General features: G+C 40.1%; 1 pseudogene; it reads right to left on the bottom strand.

Annotated features, from left to right (window-relative positions):
• LOC147616627 (pentatricopeptide repeat-containing protein At2g27610-like) overlaps nt 1-12,289 on the bottom strand; it is a 298,789-nt pseudogene that overhangs the window by 200,748 nt on the left and 85,752 nt on the right.

A 12,289-nucleotide genomic window follows, 5' to 3' on the forward strand; every position in this document is an offset into this window, starting at 1 on the left:
AGATTAGGCCTCTTTTGTGGTGTAGAATAGGTCAATTTTCTTCTTTTTTCTTTTGTGGAGCTGAACCTCCTGCCAGTGGAGCAGCTCCAGCAACTCGTGGAGGCAACAACTCGTGGAGCTTTCAACTAGAAAAGTGAAGAAGACCTCTAGGCGCTTGGGCTCGTACAACCAATCCATGGATTCCCCTTCTCCTGGCCACGGCATTGCTACTTGAGCAGACCGGCATCGTTTTCCTGCGCAGCTAATGCCATACGCAAATTTGCTGTGTGTAGGCATTGGCAGCCCTAGAGAGCATAGGTATTTTGAAGCCCAAGGTCCCAAGATCCTACAGCTTGAATCTTAGCCCTAATGGTGGGTTGAATCAACTGTGAGAGTAAAAAACCAGGCGCCTACTGTTTCTCTTCTCCATGAAAGCTTGCTCAAGCTTGTTAGTAGTGTTCTTTTTCACTAATCTCCTCTTCTTTGCTCTAATCACTTAAGTGCTCTTGTGAGAGCTTGTTGCTGACCCTATTTTGAGTTTGAAGTGGTGGGCATACACCATGAGATATTCATGAGCCTCATTCTTCATCAAGCTCCATCAACAACATCTTCAAGTGCACAAAGCTTTTCAAAGTGTGCTTATAAGCACTAATAGTATTGATTAACACTAATAAGGCTTCTAATCCAGCAAAGGGGAGTCGTTCCAAAGTGTTTTTAAACACTAAGAACACCATATTAGTGAATTTGGGAATTTCCCAATTCCCATTTTTGAATACTTAAAAAAGGGGACATGGATAACATGTTTGTAAGTTTCTCAAAACCCTATCATATGACCTATCGTTGGAAAGCGCTTGAAAAATGGAATCTAAAGAGCTATAAAGCGCTCATTTTGGATTAATGGTGTTCAAGTTATGGTTAATCCAAACTTTTGACCACGTGTTCCAAACTTGTGGAAAATTCCCATATTCTCTAATATGGTGTTTAAGAGTGTTCTTAAACACTAATGGTGAATCTAATCACCAATGCAAGTGTCATTAAATGCTAGAAATGTGCCTCTTAAGCACTAATCATATTTTTAAACACTAATGGTGATCTTAATCACCAAACAAAGTGTTCTTTGACACTAATGAAGCTAATCTCCGTTAGAATTAGTGGTTATGCACAAACCCTAAGTGCTAAACCATAATCTTCACCATCTTAATCTCCTTTTTTATGCAACATCCTTGGCTTGATTAAGGGTTGTTGCACTCTCATAAGCCTTTCTCTTTCTACTTAAGCCAAAACATCAAAATTTTTTGGTTTTTTCTTCTTCATAAATCAGCCCATTACTCTCTAGTAATCTCCTTCAATACCCAATGTCAAAGGACAACACCTAAATTAAAAAGTTCTCAGGAGAGGGCTTCCACACTTGGCAAGTCCCAAGATGATGTCCAAAGGTTTTTGGCCATTCATCTCCGGCACTAAGGTTATTGATCGAACTAAGGCTGAAGATATTGAAGATGATGAGAGGGCACAAGCCATCATCATGCTTCATCTTGTTGAGGCTCTCATTCACCATGTGGACTCACTTCCGACTGCAAAGGAGAATGAAAAGATGCAGGGGGGAAGAGAGCTTGAGCTCTTTCAAGCACACACACACACTCACAAAACCCTAATAGAGAACACACAAGGTGAGAGGCTGAAAATCTTCTTCATCTCTACTCAACACTCAACACACCATATACAAGATAAGAGTACACACAATATGAAAGGTACTCAACCAATACATACACAGGTTCTCTATAGTGTGAACCCGACTAAATGAGCTGGCGCTATAACTATGCCAGTCTCTAGAATGGCTGTCACACAGCCTGTCATCCCACTGGCCGCATATCACCCAAGATCTCACCAACCATGCCAGTGGTGTAAGTGCGGGGCCTATCCCCCAGGCGGGTCATCAGTGTCCACCGCCTCACTAGAGCTCGATATCTCAACACTCCTCCTCGAGCTCAACTCCATCTCATGTACACCAAGCGAAGCCCTGAATCTGCGGAGCTTCTCTGTACCCAATGCTTTGGTGAAGATGTCAGCTACCTGATCCTCTGTGCTGACATAAACAAGGTCAAGGTCTCCTGCCAAGACCTTCTCTCTGACGAAGTGGTAGTGGACCTCTATGTGCTTCGTACGAGCATGAAAGACTGGGTTCCTGGCCAACTGTATACTGCTAATGTTGTCACAAAAAATGACAACTTGTCTATCCACTGATAGACCCAAATCTGCAAGTAGCTTTCTCAACCAAGCTACCTCACATGCTGCCATAGCAGCTCCTCTGTACTCGGCCTCTGTACTCGATAGAGCAACCGTAGGCTGCTTCTTGCTGCTCCAAGTCACAGCAGCACTCCCCAAAGAAAACATGAATCCACTGGTAGATCTTCTATCTGAGATACTACCAGCCCAATCAGCATCTGTGTACCCATGTACACATATCTCTGTCCCAGTCTCATAGAATAGTCCACAATGCAAAGTAGACCTCACATACCTCAGTATGCGTCTCACAGCATCCAAATGCGGTTTCCGTGGAACCTGCATAAACTGACTCACCAATCCAACAGCATAGCTCAAATCTGGTCTGGTGATCGTCATGTAGATCAAACTTCCTACTATGCTCCTGTACATAGTAGGATCCTCCAAGATCTCTCCTGAATCTGCACTCAACTTGCCATTCTGATCCAATGGCACAGAAATAGGCTTACAGCCTGTCATACCATACTTGGACAACATGTCCAAGCCATACTGTCTCTGCAGTAATCCAATACCATGTGGTGACCTAATCACCTCAATGCCCAAGAAATATCTGAGCTCCCCCAGATCCTTCATCTCAAACTTCTGTCTAAGCAAGATCTTTACATCAAAGATCTCTGCATCATGGTCCCCCGTAATGATCAAGTCATCTACATAGATGACAACAAGCACAACCCCTCTATCACCATGTCTCACGTACAATGAGAAATCTGCATTGGCTACATGAAAGCCAATAGTGACAAGATATTCAGAAATCTTGTCAGACCATGCTCTTGGTGCTTGCTTTAAGCCATACAAGGCTTTCTTCAACCTGCAAACATGCTCGGGGTGACCCACATCCTCATAACCAGGTGGCTGCAACATATACACCTCTTCTTGCAAATCCCCATGCAAGAATGCATTCTTTACATCCATCTGATGTAAAGACCATTTCTTTGACGCAGCCACTGCTATCACAACTCTCACCGTTGCCATCTTGGCAACTGGGCTGAAAGTTTCCTCATAATCAATCCCATATGTCTGCGCATATCCTTTGGCTACCAATCTAGCCTTGTACCTGTTTATGCTCCCATCACTGTTATGTTTAACTTTGTACACCCACTTGCATCCAATGGCTTTCTTGCCTTCTGGCAATTGCACTAAATCCCAAGTTTCATTTCCATATAGTGCATCCATCTCCTCATCCATAGCTTTTTCCCAATTCACATTTCCAACAGCCTCATCAATGCATGTGGGCTCAACAACCTGCACAACCTTTGCCATATATGCATAGTGATGTGCCACATAACCATCATATGTAAATCTCTGCACAGGGTTCTTCACTCTCCCTGATCTTCGCAGCTTTTCATTCATGGCTTCCATAGCCTTCTTTACACCAGGTGTTCTCATAGCTGGGATCCCAAGCTCCTCATCAAGGCTCATATCTGAGCCACTAGACTCTCCATCAACATGAGAATGCCCTACAGAAATGTCAGGCATACCAAGGGGCTCAACCACTTTCTCTTTTCCTTTACGTGATGTACTAATCACATTTGCAGGGCTGGTATTATGACGCAGCCTGCCACTCCATGGTCTATCAACAGACCCACTAGATGAGGACTCTCCTGGTCCACTCAAAGACTGTGATTGCTGACCTGCATTCTGTGCAACCACACTTCCACTCACATCAGCCCCAACAGCTTCTTTTCCAGCAGCATACCAGCTGCTCATCTCATCAAAGACAACATCCCTGCTTACCCTCAACTCACGTGTAGCAGGGTTATAACACCTGTATCCCTTTTGCTCAAGGGAATATCCAATAAACACACATTTTTCAGCTTTCAGATCCAGCTTAGTTCTCAGCTCATCTGGCACATGCACATATGCAATGCATCCAAAGACTTTCAGATGAGACAAATCTGGTTTTCTGCCAGTAAACCTCTCCTCTGGAGTTACATCATGTATGGCTGCAGTTGGAGTCCTGTTCATGATATATACTGCTGTAGAAACAGCCTCAGTCCAATAGCAATGCGGCATATTCTTCTCTTCCATCAATGCTCGCGCAATCTCAGCAATGTGCCTGTTTTTCCGCTCAGCAACTCCATTTTGCTGCGGAGTATATCTGCATGTGAATTGTCTCCGAATACCATTCTTCTTCAAGAATTCAGAGAACTCATTGGAGAAGTACTCTCCCCCTCCATCTGACCTTAGGCACTTTACATATTTCCCTGTTTGCTTTTCAACCAAAACTCTGAAATTCTGAAAGTGAGTGAATACCTCACTCTTCTCCTTCATGAAATATACCCACACTTTCCTTGTGTGGTCATCAATGAAAGTGACATAGTACCTACAGCCTCCCATAGACACGGTCTTCGTAGGACCCCATACATCTGAATGCACAACATCTAGTGCATTTCTGCTCACATACCTGTTACGTGGAAACACATGCTTTGTTTGCTTCCCAAATTGGCATGCTTCACATATTTTCTGCATACCTTCCACTTTAAATTTTGGCAGCCCTGTCACAATTCCTTTTGTCTGCATAGACTTCAATCTCTGCACATTCACATGACCAATCCTTTTATGCCATATGTCTGTGTCTGCAACAACTCCTGAAACATTTGCAAACATCGCAGCACTCATTTCAGGCATGTCTACATCCAACGTAAACATTCTGCCCACTCTGTTGCCTTTTGCAACCAACCTGCACTTGTCTTTAAAATCTTCAACATAACATCCATCAGGGTTAAACCGAACCTGCAAACCCTGCTCAATCATCTGGCCAACTGAAACCAGATTCTTTGTTATGTTCGGTACATGAAGTACATCTGCAAGGTACTTCACTTTGCCATCCTGCATAGACAATGGCACATCTCCAATGTGGGCAATTGGATGAGCAGTGTCATCCCCTGTTTCCACAAAACCTGGTCTTTCCGGGTTCTTCATCTCCTTGAACCACTCCCCATGACTCGTCATGTGGTTCGAAGCGCCTGAATCCACATACCATACATTATCTTTTTGTGCTGCATCAACATTTTCAGACATGGCATTCACAACATGCTGCATAACAAACAACCTTTCATTGTCCTCATTATTTCTGCTTGAGGATGCATAGTTGTTTTGCTGCACTTTCCCATTTTGCATGTCAGCCTGCTTCTTATAACATTCTGACTGCACATGTCCAGGCTTACCACAATAATAGCATTCACGTGCATCATTATATTGTCTTTGCCAATTTCCACGGCCTCTTTGACTCCCCCTGCCTCTGAATTTGCCTCTTCCACCTGCCTGTTGTTGTTGTTGTTGATTCTGGGACTGTTGTTGTTGCTGCTGCTGCTGGCCATAATTCTGATTACCTGTTCGGCCACCTCCTTGACCGCGTCCACGGCCTCCTCTACCTCGTCCTCTTCCTGAACTCGTGTAGAAGGCCTGTTGCTCTGAACTGTTTTTGCTTTGTGAAGACTGTTGGTCTTCACCCAAGTTCTTCTCTTCAATAATCAGCATAGACACCAAATCTGTAAAGTTGGGAATGTTTTCCCGAGTCTGGATAGACGTCTTAAACGCCTTGTATTGTGGCCCGAGACCACGTAGACAGACTTCCACCTTGTCATCATCATCTACTGATACACCAATAGATGCAAGGGATTCCACAATGCCCTTTATCTTCAACGCATAGTCATTCACAGACATGCTCTTTTTCTCGACAGTATGAAGTTCATTCTTCAACTGTATCTTACGTGCCTTGGTATTTGTTTCATAAAGCTTTACCAAGGTGTCCCACGCCTCCTTGGGGGACTTGGCATCCTGAATGTGCCCAATCATGGTGTCCTGTATACTAATGGAAAGCCAATACATTACTTTCCTGGCTCCTTGGTTCCAGTCTTTAAACTCTTTCACATCTGCAGCAGTCGGATTTATATCCGGTATCTCCGGTGCCTCTTCATGCTCACCTTCAATGTAGTCCCAATAGCCTTTTCCCATCAGGAAATTAGTCAGCCTGAACCTCCAAGCATGGAAGTTATTCTTGTCCAGCTTCTCAGCCACAATCTGTGTTATGCCATCATTAGACATCTTGCCAAACACACAATTTTACCAGAAACTGCACTCTGGTTTTTCTGCACAAATGCTGTATTTTCTGCACAGCGGTACTGTAGTACTCTCAAATGTCACAACCAGTGACTTCAATGCACATACATACACCCAATGGCAACTGTAGACCTCTTTGTAGCACCCACAGTGTCTGCACAGTCAATCTGTCTTCCTGCAGTTCTTAAAACAGAGTTCTGCAGAGAATCGGTGACTTACCCGCAGTGCTCGAAATTGCCTGCTTTCTGAAAAACGGAGGTCCAGACGCGCCCGAAACGCGTTTTCGGCCCCAAATTTAAGTCCAAAGGACTGTATAGTTGCCCTGTAGCTTCACTCCCGTGAAGAAAGCTCCTCAATCGGAGATCGTTTGCCGGTGCCTCCCGTAGAGCTCCCGACAAGGGTGTAGTCACCAACACAATAGGGAAGAGTAGTTGTAGCTCTTACCCTCGTACCGCTTCTTGTGGTTCTCTTGCTTGCAGCTCAGCCCTTAGCACGAACCAGGCTCTGATACCATGAAAAGATGCAGGGGGGAAGAGAGCTTGAGCTCTTTCAAGCACACACACACACTCACAAAACCCTAATAGAGAACACACAAGGTGAGAGGCTGAAAATCTTCTTCATCTCTACTCAACACTCAACGCACCATATACAAGATAAGAGTACACACAATATGAAAGGTACTCAACCAATACATACACGGGTTCTCTATAGTGTGAACCCGACTAAATGAGCTGGCGCTATAACTATGCCAGTCTCTAGAATGGCTGTCACACAGCCTGTCATCCCACTGGCCGCATATCACCCAAGATCTCACCAACCATGCCAATGGTGTAAGTGCGGGGCCTATCCCCCAGGCGGGTCATCAGTGTCCACCGCCTCACTAGAGCTCGATATCTCAACAGAGAAATGGGATGAGCTTGATAAGATTTATGGAGCTCATGGTAAGAATTCCAAGATCTCACTTAAAATTGAATTTTTCATAGCTTGGAACTCAAAGAGGGAGATGGAATTGGAGCCTTCATCTCTCACTTGAAGGGCCTTATGGCTCAACTTGCATCAGTGAATGCGAGAATGGATGAAGATGATGCAGTGCCTGTTCTACTAAAAGCAGTCAAGAAGGTGTACCCCACCTTAGTCACCACCCTAAAGAACATACCTAATCCCACCCTTGAAGGAGTCATTCAATCTTGTCTTGATGAAGAAAAGAGGCCAAAGGGAGGAGCTGAATCTTCAAATGCAACAACTTTATTGAACATCGAACAAGCTTTGTCTGATCAAGTGATCAAAATAAGATGTGTCCATTGCAAAAAGGTGGGTCATTTGGCAAATAATTGTTGGATCAAATATCCCAGCAAAATGAAATGTAGCAAGTGTAAACAAACGGGAAATATCACTTCTAAATGTCCTAACAAAGAGTCAAAGGCTAACTTTATATCAGCCTCTAACTCCACTGAGAAATTGTTTTAAATCTCAATGTAACCACACCTATATTCCTAACCTTGTACGCCTAATGTTATAAAGGCAACCTATGTCCAATACCACCTATTCCAATTTTCTTTCATAGTTGGTATTGAGGGGGGTTATTAAGAGACTAAGGTTTAGTAAAAGGGGAGGAGAAGAGTGTGTGTGTGAATGGACTTATGGTCCACTAGCTCACCTATTTAAAGGTGGAGCTAGAAGGCATTTTTGTATGGAGCAAGAAGCCTAGTTGTATTTTGAGCAACTAAATAAGCAAGACATTAGTGTGTAAAAGGCGGAATGCAAGTGATGTCAAAGTTTACACCGATTGTTGGAATAAATATTGGATGTGTAACAAGAAAGATCCTGCTTGTTGGGAACTTGTGGACTCAGTAGTATTTTCATGGTTCACAAGGAATCAGAAAATTTTGCAGAGGGTTAAGATTCCACCAAATGTAGGTGCAAAAGCTCAAGGGAGTTTGCAGCAGCGATCAGAAGGATGTGATGATCTTCAAGGCTAGAGACACAATGTGGGATGTCTCCAATAATGGCATTAAGCATATAGTTATTTTGAAGGTTGATAGTTTATGTTAGGTTCATTGTTTTCTTTTAATTCATAAAAATAGAGTAGCTCAAGTAAAATTGTGTTCCATTAACATCCTTGTTTATAAACACGACCTACATGCATTCGATCAACCTTTCCCTTTAGTATTGCAAAGAATTGTATTTAAATTGAAATTGCAAAGAATTATCACTATTTTACATGTTCTAAAAGACAAGCTCCTTACAATATATAATAACAAAATTTAATGAAATTATCAAAATAAATTAAATTACCATAATTAATTTCATGTCCACAATTTTGTGATTTCCAAAATATATGGATTTTTTCAAATTCCCTAATATGGTGTTTTAGCTTCACAACTAGAAGTGGCCATAGTGGGTTGCTTCTTGCTGAGACATGATATACATGAATCACCAAGGAAAAATCAAAAACCACTCATGGAAACTCGTGTGTCATAACATCCAATCCATTTTGAGTCTATAAATGCATGCAACTATGATCTACCCACCTTGGGTTAAAATAACCCGAAGTGCTTAGTGCCCTTTAGGTAATGGAAAACCCTTTCGACACACTACCAATGCTTTGCGCCTGGGCTATGCATAAATCTTCTCAATATTAAGACCACATATATGAATGTCAAGCCTGGTGTCATACAAAAAGATAAGATCTTGATACAAGCCAGCATCAAAAGAATCACCTGCATCTTCAAGAATTAGTCATAAACTCAGCTCCATAGGTGTAGCCACAGGTTTATAGTCTTCAAGATTCAACCTCTTCAACAATGCATCTATGTATTTTCTATGTAGCATAATAATGCCATCATTACACTAGCAAAACTCAATGCCTAAATAATAGTGCAATGGTTCAAAATCTAACATCTAAAAAGACTTCTTTAAATCTGTGAGATCCCACTACCCCCTCTGCGCACCGGATTCTCGGGTGGTAGCAGCGGAAGTACCTTCCTCTGGCGTGGGGTAGGGTTTCTCACTCGAGGCCTCGCCCTCGAATGTCCAAGAACAAGACTAAGCTGGTGGTCCTTCCAAAAACCAAAACCAGAAAATTTCCCATGCTCGAAAAACGAGGACGATTCCACCACTTTTATTTTCTTAACTGATTTTTTTCTAACGAGGTCAAGATACTGAACTAACCTTCATCTGAATAAACCAAATAGAAGGGAAACTATTACAGACTTAACTTGAAGGAATCAATGCTTTTTTCCTGATTGAATCAGGCACAGCTGTTGATTTATTCTTTATTGATGTCTTCAGGATTCTAATTAACTACTCGAGTTCTAAGCGTATTTCTATTAATCAATTTTATTGTTAAAACTCTACTGATTCCAGCCTAACCCCATCCGGCCCATGGGTTAGCCACCGCCCAACCACTGGAATAGTAGAACCAGACAAGTACTCACCCACCCATAATTGAATGCCTTTCTTAACTTTTGCTTTAGAATACAGATACGCACACACTCCTCTTTAAACTTTAACTTAAAAAACAATCCATTGACAAACAATTATTGGTTACACATGTCATAACTCAAAATTTCCATTGAGTCTTTGTTTCTCACAAAACAGTATCACTTTGGACTCTCTGTTGAGACCAACGGGTCAACAACGAGATCCAGTAATAGATTACAATAAACATTGGTCCATCATACAATATCTTCCTCGACATACGCATGGGTCTCCTCGGCACCGCGAGCCCATGCATCGCTTGGTCAGAACCCTCCGGGGTCCTCCTTAGGTGTCCTGGCACTTCACTCAGGGACTGCTTCATTGGCCCTCGTCCATCGTACCAAAAGCGCACCCCCAGCGCACCATTTTAACCATACTGAGGCTGGTCAAGCTTTCTCGCGTGAGCTGTCCTTTGAACACTCCCCACCAGCTGTTGCAACCGAACTTCCCTTAGAAAACACATATACCAAATGCTCCCTCCAGCATTCTGGCGTAAGACAGTCTTTTAAGAAAACAGGGTTTCTATGCAAGTTTTTTGTTTTGATTTTCTTTTGAATACAATGAGTATATCTTAATTCCGTATTCCAAGACTTATAGATCACAGTCTGGATTTCCAAGCAGAATTCCTCGAATTCTTAATTCTTAATCCTCAGATCAAAATCAAAGGTCTCAACTTAGTTTCAGAATCGGTGGGTGATTTGAGTGTAGATTATGGGACTGGTCACATCGTCATTTCTTGAAACTGTCGAAGGAGTTATGTCTTGGTCATAGTCTGATTTAGGTTTTGAGTCTCGAAAGGTTCTTGTTGAACTATCTTTATCAAAGGAAAATATTTCAATTACTACTTTACTGAATTTAAAACTAATCATTCACGAATTCCTATGAGGAATCATTTATCTAAAATTTTGATTTCGATAGTTTCACTGAATTTTCTCATTGTCATCTTAGAGAATATGAAATGGTAGGATTTTCTTTTACAGAGTATTTACTTAATCATTTACCAATTTTCAGGGGAATAAGGCATAGGATTAATGAGAACTCTTATTTTGATATAAAAATAAAACTCTTTTATGCATAATAATCGATATTAGTGGAAGTAACACTTTTACAATAAAAATTTTCTTTTATGCATAAAAATCAATAATGATGAAAGTAACGCTTTTATAATAAACAAATATTCTTTCATGCATACAATATGCATAAAATCAATAATGATAAAAGTAATATTTTTATAATTAAAAAAATTCTTTTATGCATCCCTTTATGCATAAAAATCAATAGTGATGAAAGTAACACTTTTATAATAAAAAAAGCATTCTTTCATGCATACTTTTATGCATAAAAATCAATAATGATAAAAGTAACACTTTTATAATAAAAAATATTCTTTCATGCATACTTTTATGCATAAAAATCAATAATGATAAAAGTAACACTTTTATAATTTAAAAAAATTCTTTCATGCATATTTTTATGCATAAAAATCAATAATGATTAAAGTAACACTTTTATAATAAAAAATTTTCTTTTATGCATCCCTTTATGCATAAAAATCAATAATAATGAAAGTAACACTTTTATAATTTAAAAAATATTCTTTTATGCATACTATTATGCATAAAAATCAATAATGATAAACATAACACTTTTATAATAAAAAAAAACTCTTTTATGCATAAAAATCCATTTTGATGAAAGTAACACTTTCATATAAAAAATATTATTCTTTTATACATAAAAATCCATTTTGATGAAAGTAACACTTTCATATTAAAAAAATTAGTCTTTTGAGCATTAAAAAATAATCAATATGCATCTTCTATGCATGAAAATGACTCTTTTAGAATATAGAAACAATAGGGATTACTCTCTTAGAATAATAAAGGATAATACTTATTTCCAATTTTTTAAAAAATTTTGCCATAACCTCCTTTGTATGGCTGACCATTTTTCAAATTTTCCTACTTATTTTTACTTAACAATTAACCTCAATTGGTTTTAAGCATTCTAAACTAAACAATTTTCACTTTTAAATGAGAAATAATATGAAAGTTTAATTCCAATTATTAGTTCACTTAACTAGAATAAAGAAGGGTTGATTTATCACTTCAAACAACATAAAAATTAGAAAGCATAAAAAAAATAAAGAAAAAATATAAAATTTCTAACTTACATAAATTCTTGGGAGCTTTCCTTTGGCTTGATGGTTTGAGGGTTCTACTCTTGTTTGTAACAAGAATGGCCACCAATCTTTAGAAGAGGGAAATGTCAAAAACTAGTGAATTATTAAGAAATTCACAGTTCTTAGCTCTTGGGAGGAGTAGAGTAATAGTGCATAAACACTATTATTTTTCAACAAAGGGGGAGGCTTCTATTTATAGGAAAAAGTGAGCTCCTAACCAAGAAAACTGATTCTAGATTTTTCCAAATCAGCTTGGTCGATTTTTGACCATTTTTAGGTCAGTTTAGCTTACTTTTTGGAACT

Source organism: Cibotium barometz, chromosome 38 (genome assembly GCF_041138505.1).
Source record: "Cibotium barometz isolate CiBa-2024 chromosome 38, ASM4113850v1, whole genome shotgun sequence".
NCBI classification, from domain to species: domain Eukaryota; kingdom Viridiplantae; phylum Streptophyta; class Polypodiopsida; order Cyatheales; family Cibotiaceae; genus Cibotium; species Cibotium barometz.